The sequence below is a fragment of the Nannospalax galili genome, unplaced genomic scaffold, assembly GCF_000622305.1.
Source record: "Nannospalax galili isolate Female #2095 unplaced genomic scaffold, S.galili_v1.0 scaffold610, whole genome shotgun sequence".
In the NCBI taxonomy this organism is placed as follows: Eukaryota; Metazoa; Chordata; class Mammalia; order Rodentia; family Spalacidae; genus Nannospalax; species Nannospalax galili.
This window is the reverse complement of record NW_008329141.1, coordinates 2,385,640-2,403,214: the sequence shown is the minus strand read 5'-3', so window position 1 is coordinate 2,403,214 and position 17,575 is coordinate 2,385,640.

Sequence of the window (17,575 nt, the reverse complement as noted above, 5' to 3'; positions counted from 1 at the left end):
AGACTTTTTGCCATTCTGTGGGTTTTCTCTTCATTGTTTTGATTATTTCTTTTGCTGTACAGAAGCTTTTTAGTTTAATGACGTCCTACTTGTTAATTGCTAAACTTAATACCTGAGCAACTTCTGTTCGATTTAGAAAATCCTTTCCCACACCTATATCTTGTAAGTTAATGTCAATATTTTCTTCTAATAGTTTCAGGATTTCCAGTTTCACATTGAGGTCGTTGATCAATTTGGAGTTGACTTTTGCACAAGGTAAAAGATAAAGATCTAGTTTTATTCTTCTGCAGGTGGAGATCCAGTTTTGCCAACACCATTTGTTGAAGATGCTATCTTTCCTCCATTGTGTGTTTTTGGCACCTTTATCAAATTTCAGGTGGCTGAAATTGTGTGTACTTGGGTTTGGGTCTTCAATGAATTTCCATTGATCTATGTGTCTATTTCTGTGCCAGTACCACACTGTTTTTATGACTATAGCTCTGTAGAATACTTTAAGATCTGGTATAGCAGTTCTCCCAGCGTTACTCTTTGTGCTCAGGGTTCCTTCACCTATCCGGGGTCTTATGTGCTTCCATACGAATTTAAGGATTTTTTAAATCTAATTTTGTGAAGTATGTCATGGGGATTTTGATTGGGATTACATTGAATCTATGTATTGCTTTTGGTAGGATGGTCATTTTCACAATATTAATTCTTCCAATCCATGAATATGGGAGGTCCTTCCATTTTCTGATGTCTTCCTTAATCTCTTTCTTTAAAGATTTAAAATTTTGATTGTAGAATTCCTTAATATCTTTGGTCAGGTTTATTCTGAGACTGTTTTTAGGCCATTGTGAATGGGAGGATTTCCATGTACTCTTTCTCCAACTGCTTATTATTGGTATATAGAAAGGTTACTGATTTTTGTCGATAAATTTTATAACCTGGCACTTTAATGAAGGTAAATCATTTCTATGAATTTTCTGGTGAAATTTTTAACAGTTCTAAGGTATAATATCATATCATCTGCAAAAAGGGATTGACCTCTTCTGTTCTGATTAGTACTCCTTTAATTTCCTTCTCTTGTCATATTGCTCTAACAAGAGTTGTAAGCACTATATTAAAAAGGAGTGAAGATAGTGGACAGCCCTGTCTTGTTCCTAATTTTAATGGGAATGCTTACAGTTTTTCTCCATTTAGAATGATGTTGGCTGTGGGTTTATTGTGTATAGCTTTAATTATGTTGAGATGTGTGTCCTCTAGTCCAATTCCTTCTAGGACTTTGCACATGAATGTATGCTGAATTTTGTCAAAGGCCTTCTCTGCATCTATTGAGATGACCATGTGTTTTTTTCCCTTTGGGTCCATTTACATGATTTATGGTGCTTATTGACTTGCTTATATTGAACCATTCCTGCATCTCTAGAATAAAGCCAACTTGATCATGGTGGATGATGTTTTTGATGTGTGTCTGCATGCTGTTTGCAAGTATTTTGTTGAGAATTTTTGCATCTATGTTTGTTAAGTACATGGGTCTATAGTTTTCTTTTTTGGTTGTATCTTTACCTTGTTTCTTCATAGAAGGAATTTGGAAGTACTCCCTCTATTTCTATATTTTTTAATAAGTTGAATGGTATTTGATATAGATCTTTAAATGTCTGGTAGAATTCTGCTGTGAAACCATCTGGGTCTGGGCATTTTTTAGTCAGGAGGTTTTGTATTACTTTTTCAATTTCTTTACATGTTATGGGTCTCTTTAAGTTGTTGATCTCTTCTGGTTTAGCTTCAGTGATTCCCATGATTTTAGATACATATACATTTCTTTTAGGTTTTCAAATCTAATAATGTATAAGTTTTTAAAGTATTTCCTAATAATGTTCTGGATCTTTATGTTGTCTGTTGTGATGATTCCCCTTTCATCTCTAATATTGTTGATTTGGGATTGTCCTTTCCTTCTTTTGGTTAACTGGGCTACAGGTTGGTCTATCTTGTTTATCTTTTCAAAGAACCAATGCTTAGATTTGTTGATTCTTTGTATTGGTTTCTTTCTTTCTACTTAATTGTTTTATGCTCTGCTTTTTAAAAAAAAAATATTCTTCTTGTCTGCTGGGTTTGGGTTCCTTGGGCTGTTGCTTTTCAAGTGTGTTGAGTTGCAATGTTAAGTCATTTATTTTGTTCTTTCTGATTTTTTTTAATGTAGGCACTTAGAGCTATAAACTTCCCTCTTAGGTATGGTTTTAAACTGTCCCAGAGGTTTTGTGGTCTTATATTGTTGTTTTCATTTATTTCCAGGAATACTTTTATTTCTTCCTTAATTTCTCCTTTGTCCATTCATCATTCAGGAGTGTGTTGTTTAATCTCCATGTGTTCATGTAGTTACAAGGGCTTCTTCCGGTGTTGAATTTAAGCTTTATTGTGTTGTGATCTGATAGAATGCATGGAATTATTTCTTTTTTTTTTTTGTATTCGTTGAGACATGTTTTGTGCCCTAGTATGTGGTCAGTTTTGGAGAAAGTTCCATGAAGTTGTCAATAGAAGTATATTCTTTGGTGCTTGGGTGGAACATTTGGTAGATGTCTGTTAGGTCCATTGGATGTGTGGTATTAATTCAGATATCTGCTTATTCTTTGTCCCCTTGACCTGTCTAATGGAGACAGTGAGGTATTAAAGTCCCCCACTATTAGTGTGTTGGGATTAATCTGTGTCTGTAGTATTGTTTTTATGAAGTTGGGTGCACCAGAGTTTGGTGCATATATTTTCAGGGTTGTAATATTTTCTTGGTCAATTGTTCCTAAGTCAGAATAAAGTGGCTCTCTTTATCTCTTCTGATTAGTTTTAATTTGAATTCTATTTTGTCAGATATTAGAACTGCAACTTCTGTTGTTTTCTGAGTACCATTTTCTTGGAATATTTTTTTTCCATCCTTTCACCTTAAGTCAGTTCCTGTCCTTGAAGGTGAGATGGGTTTCTTGAAGACAACAAAAAGGTGGATTTTGTTTTTTAATCCATTCAGCTAGCCTGTGTTTTGCCTGGGGAGTTCAGTCCATTGATATTTAGTTATTACTGAAAATGTGTATTGATTCCTGTCATTTTAATTTGTGTTTGTATTCTTGGTCTAACTGAGTTTCCACAGTTATAACTTCCTTTAGTTTCTTTCTCTTACCCCTTGGGTCTAGTCATTCCTTTTTTCAGCTCTATGTATTGCTTCAAGAATTCTCTGAAGGGCTAGTTTTGTGGACATGAATTATTTCAACCCACTTATGTCATGGAAGATTTTTCTTTCCCCTTCAACTATAATAGACGTCTTTGCTGAGTAAAGTATTCTGGGTTGGCATCTCTGGTCATTTAAATTTGGAATACTTTGGTCCAGTCTCTTCTTGCTTTCATAATTTGCACTGAAAAGTCAGCTGTAATTCTTATGGGTTTTCCTTTATATGTGATTTGCTGTTTTTCTTTTGTAGTTTTCAGTATTCTCTCTTTGTTCTGTACATTCAGTGTTGTTACTATTACGTGCTGTAGGGAGTTTCTTTTCTGGTCCTGTCTATTTCTGTTCTATGTGCTTCTTGTATTTGTATGGGCATGTCCTCCTTTAATTCTTCTACAATCCTGGTCAAGATCCATCCATACTATTATCCTAAGATTCTTTTCCTTCTTCCATGCCAACGACATGTGAATTTTCTCTTTTCATGGTGTCCCACATTTTTTTGCATTTTCCATCCCTGTGTTTTCTTAAAATTTTCATAATCTTTGCTAGAGTAGGCCAATTTGCCAACTTTATTGTACATCTTGATATTCGGTTTTCCATTTCATTCATTGTATTGGTGAGGTTTTCTCCTGTCATTTCTAATTGGCTTATTGAGTGTTTCACTTCCTTCTTCATTTCAGCCAGAGTTTTCTTTGATATTTCTAACTCTTTTGTGAATTTAGTCAGAAGTTTATCCCTATCTTCTTTTAGTTCTTCTATTTGTTTGGCATTAAGTTCACAGAATTCTTTGTGAATTTAAGAATTCACAAAATTTGTGTCCTGGGTGATCTCTAGAGGGTTGTCTTTTTAGAACTCTTCTATAGGACTATTGATGCTTGGTGAAGACATATTATTTGGGTTTTTCATTATTATTTTTTAATTGTGACTTTGGCATGTGAATTTCTGCTTTTGTTTCTGAGTCTGTGTGAGACTCCAGCCTTCCTTTGTTGAGTTTAAACCTGTTTCTGTTTGTATACCTCACCTGAATCTGTCCATTGTTTTCTAAATTTCTGTTTATAACATAATAACTATACCTACTACACCTCTGTAGTGAGTGTGTTTAATCAATGCATAGATCAGGCTTTGTACAGAAGATTGGGGATTCAGAGAGAAACAAATTATATCCTAGTCTTAGAGAACACAGATAGTTTGGAGATGGAAAGACAATAGTTATATAGCCATCATTCCCAAGTGTACCCTACACTGTAGGTTTTGTCTCCTCAACTTCAGTTTTAACTCTGTAATATATGTATAATGTATATGTGGTTTAAAAATTTTAAGTGAAGAAAATTTAGGCCAAAGAGAATACTACACATTGTGAACTGAAGAAGACCCTGAGTCTTTGCCTAAAAGTTAAATGTGCAAAATCTCTCTCCATGTTCAACCTCAGTCACATTCCGTGTGTGAATATATCTAGACCAAAAGATTGCAAGAAGTTTTTTTAAAGACTCTTAACAGAATTTATCTAGTCTGTAACATCAAATTCAGCCAGCTCAAAATCATGTCCTGTTCCAGTAAAGCTCATTGAAGTGTTGGCAGAGCAGATGAAACCTCAGAAACCTTTGATTTACAAAAGACTCATCATGGTCAACTCAATCCTTGGAGATATTAAGCAATAGCTTTGAATAATGTGGTGTTTGGATATCATCTCCTACTAGGGTCAGAAGACCCCAGACGACAATGGGGCCAGTGCCTGGTCATTTTGCTTTTTGAATTTTATTGTGCTTGGAATATTGGCAGGCCAGGAATGTAAGTGAATCAGTGTGCCTCCTGCTTCTGCACTGAAAACTCTTCCTGGGGACCCACACTGGAGTCTGGGATCCCAGCAAGCTTCCCCATCCATCTTCACCATTTGGCTACATATAAAATACTAAGAGGGTAAAATATGATTTTGACCATGCAGTGTCAACCCAAAGCAGTTTCATGTATTTCATGCAAAGAATCCTTTCCATGGAGGTGGATCCAATTAGGCAGTCCTGGAATTTTACTCCAATTCTGTCCATGTAAAAACTAAAGTACAGCAAAATTAAGTAATAGTCATGATCACATGGCTTGCAAATTCTATCCCAATATCTCTCAGAGATAAAGAGAGGTCTATGTCACTGCCTGCTTTGTAAAAGAATATGAGAAAAAAACACCAGTATGGGATAGAAAATGCCACAGAATATTTTTAAATGCTTTTATTGCATAAATTGGCATTATTACTATGATTCTCCATGTAAACTATTATGGTATCATAAAATATAGTAGTGTGTGTATGTGTGTTTGCATATTTGTATATTATAATGCACTCCACATGGCATGTGCTGATAATGGTCACATGTGTAAAGCTGTGTGACAGATATTCAGTGGCCAGTAAACTCTGATTTACTAAGCAGTAGTGCTTTCTTTCTTGATACCAGTGCTCATAGCCTTAAAGATACTGGAAATTAATTATTATTTGCTGAGGCTAATGGTAGTACTCTTCTTTTGTCATGTTACCCAATTCTGGCCAAAGGTACCTTAAGAAAAATTAGTAAGAGGATCCTAGAAATATTTCCTTCCTTCAAAATGGAGTACCTCCTAGGAGGTGAGGGTTTGGGATTAGGCCCACATGAGTGCATGATGCCTGGAGTTGTGGTAGGCATTTGCAACAATGCGGTGACAGTACTGAGAACAAAATCAAGCATTACTGACCACAGAACAAAATGACAAGAAAGCCTGAGCCTGTTCCGGATAGGGATAATCTGCAAGACTGCCAGTTTGCACTCATTCTATTGTTTCCTTCTTTTAGTCTCATTTATAATAATATCAAAACACTTCTTTGTCAAAACAGCAGCATATTAATTGCAGGCCTTTTGTGTATGTGAAACTCCATGTGCTCCCTGACCTCCCTGCTGTTAAGCTTTCTCTTTCCATAGACTTCTGGCCAGGTGTGATCAGCATCCAGATGCCAGGCCAGTGTCTGTGAGGTAAAGGTTCATGGAACCACCATAGGAAGTGACTGGCTTTCCTATCTAAACTCTGTGAAACAAGATCAACTGCACCACATCTGCCTCTGTTCAGAAGCAGCATGAATTCAATGACTAAAGTCAACCTTATTGCAGCAAGAATCTGTAAATGCACCTGTGTGGTAGTGTTGAGAATCATCTGAAGACAAATAGAAGTTCAGAGAATGCAGGGTAACTTTTCCTTCGTGATTGGTTGTGCAAGAAGAACAAGCACTTCAAAGGTGCACAGAATTATGCTCATTCAGTGACTCCTTTCTTCACACCATCTCAGAACAATTATGTAAAGAATGCTCATAGTCATAGTTAGGTATTATAAGTGTGAACCAGAAAAAAAGAAGCCCATTCACTGAAAGACTCTCCACTCACTTGTGTGCAGTGTGTGGGTGTACTTAAACAGTACGCCTATTTATATTCAACCACATATGGACACTATATATGAAATAGGTATCTATAATACAGATATTTTAAATATTTGTTTACCACCAACTGTTTAGCTGGGAGTTCCATGAATAGAAAGAAGGATGCATGTGCTAAATTTATAGTGTAGTTGTCTATGTGGAGCTGGTACCGTTTACTATTATTTCTTTTTATGGCCCAAATAGTAAAAACAGCCCACCAAATTTGTTCAATAATAATCTATTTTGTCCATTTTCATTTCTCACACCATGAGGCAGCACTGTTAGTACATGTAAGACATTGTTTTCGAGAAGAACAAGAAGAAATTATCTAGAGAAGGGAAGACTCCTAAATAAGACAAATTGTCATAATGGGAAATTATTGTTCATTCTTTTTATAGACAATATTTGTATGTTTATGCGAAGTCCAGCAAAAAAATGTAAATATTTTAAACAAAATATGCCTTGGATAACAATAAACTATTTCTGAGTTGGGGAGGAAGGAAAACAGCCTGCCAGGAATAGGCATGTATATTTTTAAACACACTGCTTCAAAAGGCAGGATGTTGCAATGTTGCAGCTTTAATTCTTTTTGTTAATTATGTATTGAGCATTGTTGTGTATCTTGTCCTCAAAACTGAGCTTAGAAAATAAGAGCAGATGCTCATCCCCAGGTTTGGCTCATCTGGGAATTGAATGGAACATATTGGTTTATAATTAATGTAATTTGTTGGATTATCTTTTGTGAAGGAGCGAAGGTAAACAACCTTGCCACACTGTGGTAATATCTTTGGAGCTTGGAGCTTTTGAAGATATAAAGGAGGAAAAAAAATGATGAAGAAAGGGGAAAAAGTTCTTGCTGCCAGATTAACAGAGAATTTGGAGATGTTTGTCACATTCAAAAATGTTTATTTAATTCAAAGAGAAAAATCATGTTCAAGACCTTAAGGAAAATTAAAAATGGTGAGCAGAGTGGGAGTAACTGGTCAGCCTTCCATGGAGAGTTTTAACAAAATGAATTCTCTTTCCCACATGACTCAGTTTTATTGTGAAATAAATAAGGAAATTAAAAAAAAAAACTACTTCCCTTCTCTAAACAGGAAATTGGGCACAATATAAAACTTATTGATTTGAGTATTTACCATTTTTCAAGGCACTGTGTTTAGCCATTTTGCTTAAAAAAAAAGTCTTTGTCTCTTTTCTATACCCTCAGAGGATGAGATGTTATTTTCATTTTTCATAAACTCATTTGTGATAAAAAAAAAGAAAGTAGAAAGTCTTTTCTGCCCTCAGCCTAAACATGAGAAACCTCCTCAGGGTCACTTTTCTAGCCATAAAATGATTCCCATGCTTCATGTTATCATGGGTAAATATGAACAGCTTTGGGTCTATGATAATCTTTGAGTATTAAATTTGGTTCATATCTTGATATTTTTCTATGGATTATATGTTATTTAAATTTTTGAGTTGCTTTGATAATTTAAATATTTATTATTTTTATTTTTTATTTTATGTGTATGTGTATATTTTCTGCATGTATGTAAATGAGCCCATAGTATAATGTCTGTGGAGGTCAGAAGAGTACGTTGGATCCCCTGGAACTGAAGATATGGATGGTCGTTAGCTGCCGTGTTGGGGCTGGGAATCAAGCCCAGGTCCTCTGGAAGAGCAGCCAGTGCTCTTATCCACTGAAACATCTCAACAGCTCATGGTCTTTAAGACGGATTAAATTTAAACTTTATGTCAACTCTCAACGAATAAGAAAAAAAAATTTTAATTTACCATTTTTTCTTTTATATATTTTGTTCATTATTTTTATTTCATGCATATGAGAATATTGCCTGCATGTGTGTCAGTGCACCCATGTTGTGCAGTGCCCTTGGAGGTTAAGAAGAGGACGTTGGATCCTCTTTTAACTGGAGTTAAAGACCGTTGTTAGCTACCATGTGGGTGCTGGGAATTGAACCTGGGTCCCCTTTTTGGTTGTGAGCCTGAGCCTTTAAGGGCTGCCCCAGCTCTCCAGCCTGTACCTGGTTCCTCTTTAAGAACAACCAGGGCTCTTAACCACTAAACCATCTTTCTGGCCCTAGACCATGGACGTTGGATCCTCTTTTAACTGGAGTTAAAGACCGTTGTTAGCTACCATGTGGGTGCTGGGAATTGAACCTGGGTCCCCTTTTTGGTTGTGAGCCTGAGCCTTTAAGGGCTGCCCCAGCTCTCCAGCCTGTACCTGGTTCCTCTTTAAGAACAACCAGGGCTCTTAACCACTAAACCATCTTTCTGGCCCTAGACCATTTTTTTCATATTTACATATCTATGATTGCTAAAATTAAATTACTCTTTCCAAAACATTTTGTTATTTTATTTTATTTTATTTAATATTTAAATTAAATTTTTTGAGAATTCCATACAATAAATTTTGATCATATTCAGATGCCTTCCCCTAACCCCGCCTACTTTGTTCCTCCCCCTGAGTGATTCCATGTCCTCTATTATTGTTTAAGGCCTACGGGGTTTAATTTGTGTCTCCAAATGCCTTTCAGCGTGGATACATTCCCTGGAGCCTGATCAATGTATCCAGCATCACACCCTTAAGGAAAACCAGCTCTGTCTCTCCCAGTAACTGTGCTAATTGTTCCTCCGCCAAGATTGCGGCTTCTTTCTTTAGTTATTATTTTTATTTTCTGTGTATGAGTATATTGCCTGCATGTGTGTAAGTGCACCCATGTTGTGCAATGTCCCTGGAGGTCAGAAGAGGGAGTCAAATACCCTGGAACTGAAGTTGTAGTCATCATGTGGGTACTGGGAACCAAACCTGGGTCTTCAGCAAGAGCAGCCAGGGCTCTTAACCACTGAGTCCTTTCTCCAGCCCAGGTTGGGATTTCTTATCAAACCCTGCCTCTGTTCTACTGATTTGTCTGACTTGAGCTTACATAGATCTTGTGTATGCTATCACAACTGCTGTGAATTTGTAACTGTCCTGCTCTCTGGAAAACACTGTTTCCTTGTAGTTATTCACCATCACTGGCTCTTACAATGTTTATGCCCCCTCTTCCACAACGATTTTTGAGCCTTAGGAGGCAGGGTTTTGATATAGGTGTCCCATTTAGGGTTAAGCACTCTGCAGTCTCTTAGTCTCTGCAAGTTGACCAGTTGTTGATCTCTGTTAATTACTATCGGCTGCATAAGAAAGCCTCCCTGGTAAGAGATGAGAGTTGCATTAATCTATGAGTATTGCAATGTCACTAGGAGTAATTTAATAGTATTTAATGTATTTAATACATTTAGCAGAATAATCACAGCAAGTTCTCCCTAGGGCCTTGACCTGTTTCCTACAGGTTCCTAGTCCCAATATCAGTCACAAGTAAGGACTTCATCTTGTTTAATTATGTGTGTATGTGTATGTGTGTATCAGTGCCTGTGTGAGTTATGTGCGTGCAAGTGAGGATACCTGTGGAGGCCAGAGGCATCTGATTCTCCTGGAGCTGGAGTTATAGGTAACTGTGAGCTGCTGGACATGGGTGCTGGGAACTGAACTCAGGTCTTTACAGGATCAGTACACACACACAACTGCTGAACAATCTCTCCAACTCCATCTTTTCAAAACCTTCAACTACTTTAAGACTATATAGTTTCAATTCTCAGAGAAAATTTGAAAGTTGGGCTGATAGGGAGGCAATGAGTGAAGACATATAAAAATTTTATTTAAAGACAAAGGACATGTACATATCTTTAAAATTATATAAATTTTAATAGTTTTATTTATATGGTCTGAAATGAATTTTCAGTTTTTCATAGTTAGATATTATGTCCTCCTGAAGCATTTTTGAGAACAAAGAATGATTTAAACTCTTTTCTGTGTATATTACAAGCTAGTTCTTTTCCATGTGACATTATTTAGCATACTTTAATAGAATTGCTGGTCCATTTTTTTCCTCTACTCTAACATGCTTTTTGTTTGCTTGGTTTTTGTGCTGAAGATGAGCCCATGGCCTTTTATATACTGAGCAAACTGTCTACCACTGAGCTGCATCTGCTGTCAAACCATGAATTCTTTAAGGAAAGTATAATTCATTTTATTTACTGTTATTGTCAGTTATGTGGCACTTTATTGCACTATCAAATAATTCTTTTAAGTATTGGAAGGATGGGTTCTTTTCTAATCCCAGGGTTCTAGAGAATGATAATTTTTAGCAAATTATCACTCTGTGTTTTGCACTGCAACTCTATTTATGGAAGCCCAGAAAAGCCACGTAGATATCTAGGAAGGTGAGACTACATTTCTTATATGCTCATGGTCTGGATCACTTGTTCTAAGTCTAGTATAGGAGGAAGGGCTGGTATCAGCTAATTCGCAGAGGTGTGCTAACTATTGAAAACTGGGTGCGTGTCAGGTGCAGGGAGGCACACCTGAGAACTGCTGAGATGATGCTGGATTTATCATTGAAAAATGTGGCCTGCAATAGCAACCCTGATCAAAGGAAGCACGTAATTAAATATTAAGCTCTGGATATAGATTTCCTAAAATACTGTTGGCCAAAAGAGCAGAAAAGCCTTAGAACCAGAATTACCTATGAAGATGAGGAAGAGATAAAACAAAGCAAAAACACTAGGTGAATTGCTTAGCTCTGGGCAGATACCAGGGTGAGTGCTTTTACCTAGATTCTCATCTAATCCTCATTGTCTCTATTCCAGTTACACATTTTATCCTCACACATAAAAGAAAACTACCAACAAAGTAGCTTTCCAAAGCAATACCACTAATTAATGGTAGGTCTAGTTTTGAATTCTGATTCACTGAGAGAATACACAGAAAATAACAAAGAAATGAATTAACCTGATTCAACAAAGGAAAGGACAGAAGTAAGTACATGGCATTAAGCTAGTAGAATTATCTCAGAGCAGGAAGTACAGAGCTTCAGGATGGACATACAGTGAACAGTGTCAAACACTGCAGTGGAATCTAGGAGACTGCATTTGCTTACCACTGTTTGGGACAACAACAATAGTGACTGTTTTTGTTTTTGTTTTTCAGAGTCAGTGAAGGAGATGAAAACTGTGCTTCAGAGGTAAGCACAGAAATTAGGAGGAGGAGGCAGTGAGGAGAGAGGTCTGTTGTGAAAACAAAGTAGTCAGAATTGAGGAAGAAAGTGGTGGTAAGGTCAAGCAAAGGCTTTCCTTGAGGTGGGGAAATCCTTATTTTAAATCTGTAGAGAGGTGGAATGGAGTGTATCAAGTGTAGTGGGAGTGCGTGCACTTAGAAGCTCTTGTGAGGCTGGGAAAATGTGAAGAGACATCTGCCGAAGCAGAAGAAAGGAGGAAGTGAAGGAGCAAATCAAGAGGGACAGCCTTGATCTTCTTATTTTCAGAACAAGTGAGCTCAGCAGCTGGGGAATGAGCAGGGAGGAAGTGTTGAAGGCTGAGGGGAAGCAAAGTCCATGTGGCTGAAAGAGGAAGGGTGAATTCTCCCTTCCACTGTTCACCTACATAAACCTAGCTGCTTCTAAGGTATCTCCCTTCCTGTTCAAATAATATCATCATCTGCCTCTTATAAATCCCCAAAGGACTTCAGGACACTCTGGAAGCTTGAAATGACAAAGTCTTCACAGAGGAAAAGAAGGGGGGTGGTAGAAGAAAGAGAGAAAAAATGTGGACAGATTGACCAATATAGAAATTCTGGCCCTTTTCCAAAACTACAGCATGTCATTGGCAAAAATTGGAAATATGAAGCAGATCTCAGTTCAATTCTGTTTCTGATATTTTCCACTGCTTGTCCTAGAACACAGGTATTCATGTGCATGTGAAAACAAAGAGTATTCTGAAAAACTGTGTTACATGTTTGAAATGTGGTGAGAGGTATCTGGTGCCTAGTTCACAGAAGCTTGACTAGCTTCTTTATTTTGTCATAGAGAACAAGCCATTTATTTGTACGGATGAAAATTTTTGCCAGATGGTTATTTGCAATTGTAAATAATAAAGATCTACTAACCTCTCATCCTTTAGACGTGTGCTCATTTTTTTAAAACTGGAAAAGCTATTCAATCTGAATTTTTTGTTTGAAAACTAAATCATAGATGATAGAAAGTGAACAGTGAGCAGTGTCCAGGCAGATGTGCAGCAAGTGACCATGCTCATTTTTGGAAATTTATCTCACATAGCCAATAACCCAGCTTGGTTCCCAAATTCTTAAGTCCTTGACCTTCTATATAGCACCATTACATTCCAAATAAAGATGTTTTTAGCAAATCACACTTTATTTTCTTGATTTGGAGAACCAAATGCTATAAATTACTTGTACGGAATATTAAAGACTTGACTCATTTTCCCTTTGCATCCATACAAAAACAAACAGCAGCAGAACATGCTATGAACAATTCCAAAGCAAAGACAAAACTCTGATGAAAAATGTTTGTAGGATATTTGCTAAAAATCTAGTGTCTACAAGAACATTAGTATGAGTAAAGACCAAAATTCCAATAACAGAACTGAACGGCTAAGTGCCTGAGGAGGCAATTAAGAAAAGATGGCTATCATAAACCAAAACATAGCAAGAAATGTCCACCTTCACTAATAGTAAGAAAATAGAAATAGAAAAGAATGGTAAGTGGCTGACTAAAATATCAATAAAACACCTGTTAAAATGAAGAAAGACACTTGGATGCATTGCTCCTAGAATCACTATTATACTAAACCTTATAGCAAGTAACTTGGGAATATCCATCAATGGTGTGTGTATTCTTTTACTCACTGATTTCTCCTTTAAATATTCTAAAGAAGGAATGAATTGTACACAAATATATGGAAATACAGACAAAAAATATCATCTAAATGGGGTTTATGAGAAGGGTCATGGAAGAGCCTAACTGTCTATCAACATAAATCATTCAGTAATTTAAGACATTTAAATCATGGAATTAAGCATATTCCTTTGTTCCATTAGGAGGATGAGGTACATGATGTATGGGACTAGAGTGATGGCTCAATGGTTAAGAGCACACTGGCTGTTCTCGCAGAGGACCCAGGTTCGACTCCCAGCACCCATGTGGCGACTAACAACCATCCATAATTTCAGTTCCAGGACCTTTTACACCCTCTTCTGACCTGTGTGGGGATTTCACAGTATGGGTGTATTTACATCCATGGAGGCAATACACTCAAACACATAAAATTAAAAAAAAAAAAACTTTTAAAAAGAAGAATGGTGTACATATACATTTACAAAAATGGATTTTTTAAATATTTTAAGTTTGAAAAGGTGTGTCAAATATATAAATATTAACAGGAAGGTATAAGAGCACTATGTATTGGATGGTATAGTCTGTGACTATAAAGTTATAAGTTCTATTCTAAAGAAGAGAGGTTTGTAAGAACATCTACAAAATGTTGACTGTGCTTTGGAGGAAAAGGTAGAATTTAAAGTATTTCATTTGCTATCCCTTATATATTTCAGTATTGCTAAAAGCTCTTTATTGAATAAAGACTTCAGATATAACCTTAATATTTAGAATTTGAAGCAGATAGATTTATCACCAGTTCTCCTGTTCTCCATAAAGCAAATTCAGAGATGTGAAATGTTTTGGCTAGAACGAATAAATAATTCTCTTTCCTTGCAGCATTTTTTTTGTGCTACCATGCCACCTGACTACAAGTAAAAATTCTGCAGAAAAAAAGTGTGCGTTAATGGAGAAGGGCCTTCATTTACTTTGTACTTTTTATGAAGTTTCACATATCAGCTCTACATTGAAGAAGAGTGCACCAAAGTTAACTCAAGGAAAATGTATTTAGAATATTAAAACCATGAAAGTTGGTGAAGAGCTCAAAAAGATTTGAACTTGCTATTTTCAAGCAATCTTTTTAGGCCCTATGAAACTTATATTTTACAGGATCTTGAATTGAGTCATAGCAGCAGCAGAGATTTTGTAACCTGAATACTAGGCATAATGTCATAAATGGACTACATTTTCAGTTCAGAGTTGTGTTTTCCTAATGAGTCATAAATGCAACTGCTTTAACAGCAGTTCCATGCGATATTCACAAGAAAGCTGTTCAAAGAGAATGGAAAGCTTTTTGCAGACTGATGACTTTCTGATATGGGATGTTCAAATTTTCATATCCTTATAAATTAGGAAATACCAGAATGAAGTGACCAGATGTTCAGCTTCTGTCCTAGAATTTCAAATGTGTGTGTATGTGCATGCGTGGAAATCAGCCCTCTGAAGGGCAGAGATTCCTCACCAGAAAATGTGGGCCCTCGTATGTTGTCACCGGCCTTCATTTATTATCTATAATGCTTACATTTCAACCCTTGGTACTCACGTCTTCTTTCAGATAGCTACATGGATTTCAGAAGTCATTCTGAAAGGAAGGCAACTAGTTGTTTTCCCACAAGAGTTTAGAATGAGTGTCTAGGCAGTGCTAAATAAAATATTGGGGAGTTATCCATAAAACTTCAGAGGAGTTTTAAGATATCTTATTTTCCCACAATTTTATTCCAGAGTCATAGGACTCTGACAAGAAGATAAAGAAGAAACTAGTGACAAAGACTGTCCTATAAGTAGAATGGTCTCCATCTTTTCCTTTTATGATAGTCAGGGGTCAATCCCTAGAACAGCTTTGGTTCATTTGAGACTACAACACTAACATCAGCAAATGGGAACATTTCCCAACAATGAAACCATACCACTGTTTCTTTCTCAGTAACCCCCCCCACCACACACATATACACATACACCACACACCACACACACGCATACACACACACACCACCACCACCACCACCAAGGCTCAGGGAATAATGTGGAAGAGGAAGCAGAAAGAGTATGAGAGCCAGAGGATGAGGAGGAATGCTGTGAAATCCTGGCTTCTGGCCTTGACATGGCTATTACACTCATGAACTCACACTAGCTGCCATCACCTACACAAAATCAATCCAGTCATACTTCCTGTATAGATGCAGGAGGTGCTCTCCAAGTTCCATCCCTTATTGAGGAAGCACTGACTATTGATAGTTGCTCAGGGAGGGAGATGCATTCTTTTCTTGAAAATCTGGCCACTGGTAGATTTTCCATGCTCCAGTGGGTGGCCCCATACCTATATACATATGAATAACTGTAGCTGGGATTTTCTTCTTAAAGAAGATATGAAATTGAGAGGTGGCTGTGTTGGGTGTGGGGATTTGTGGGTAATGGGGGGGTAGGGGCTTGATCACGTTCATTGCAAATATGTGTGAAATTCTCAATAATTAATAAAAATTAATATATTAAAAACAATTCTAATAGCCGGTAGCAAGGCACTTTTGAGAGTCTCTTGTGAGTCTGCATGACTGTATTAGGAAATGTTTGTAAGAACAGTTTTAATAAAATTCCAAGATTTTTTAAGTTCTGTAATTGACTTTTTTTACAAATTAAAAAATAGTACATATTATTAAGTAACAGTCATGGAAAAATAATCCCCAAAACGTCTGTAATAGGCATTGCTGCTTTATTTTCTGCTCTTTTTGACTCACAACCAAACTTTTATTTGTCAAATTTTGTCAGAAAGAAAATGAAAAACAAACTTTCTTGGCTGAGGCAATGAATTCTTAGCAATTAGCATAATAAAAATAAATTCACCTTTCATTGATTTATACTCTACCATAATAGGGCAACAGTCTATTTTTCTTACAGTGTCATTCTGTTTTAAAATGTATCTCCAGTAAGAGGTAAAACACACTATTTATGTAATTATAGGATGTTTAGACTTTCTGTCCCATAAAGCTGCATTCCAGAAGAGGAAGTCTAGTCTAAACTGGCCTCCCTCTTAGGTTGACTGATTTGAGAATCAGAAATATCTTCTCTGATGACTATCCCAAAGCCTTTTATGGCTGAAAGTCCCTTCTTACAATTTCTTAAATGTTCAAACAGTGTATTTCTGGATGTAGTCTGTTAAAACACAAAACCTTTGTAAAAGGTAACATATCACACCGATGACAACAGAACAGATGACAGTCATCCTCCTTTATTAATGGGTTCACATCCATATATTCACCCAACTGGCACCAAAAATATCCACATCACCCACATGCAAACTGTATCTATACTGAATGCATACAGACATTTTTCTGTATCGTTTATTTTCCAAGCAATATAGTATAACACCTATTTACACATAATTTATAACAATTGTTTACACATTAATTTATAATGTATTAGTTATTACACACAACTCAGAGATAATCTAATTATAAATGAGAGTATGCACATGTTTTATGCAAATACTTTGCCATCTTACCTAAGGGAATTGTGCATCTACAAATTTGGACATTATTAGGGGTCCTAGAACTAATTCTCCAGTTACCAGGTGAATGTGTTCCTAGGTGAAATCTACAGAGGATGAAGCCTTTAAGAATTGGGATATAGAAAATGTTTTACTAAAGGTGGTGATTTGAACTGGGACCTAGGCCCTTAACCAAAGAGCAAGCCATTTCAGTGGAAGCAAAGAACCAAGATCAGAGTGTGATTCTGGCAGTGGAGTTGAGGAGGCTTGAACCTGCCTAAAAGCTCTGCTCTCTTGGAGGCTCCTATAGCCACAGTGTACCCCAGATGTTTGGTAGAATGAGGATTATCTTGTACCAGCCACCAACAAAGGCAGGGAAGAGAAGATGAGAACTGGTCCTTGGGTACAAATGGGGGTAAATTCATCAGAAGGCCTGATGAAATTTCACTGAAAGAGAGCACTCTGTTGAATTCAAATATTTTAAAGAAGGGAAAGGGAGAACATTAAAATCACGAAAGATTAAAGCACAAAATCATCAGAGGGAAGATCATAAAAGGAAGGGAAAGGAAACAGATAGGATGAAACAGGTGTCAAGGACAGAGACGATGGTTAGGTATTGAAGTTATTTTATTTATTTTAGAATGTTATTTATATAAAGTGTTTCTGACATTTTTAAACTAGTCATTTTATTTGCACTTAAGTAGTATGTGCAA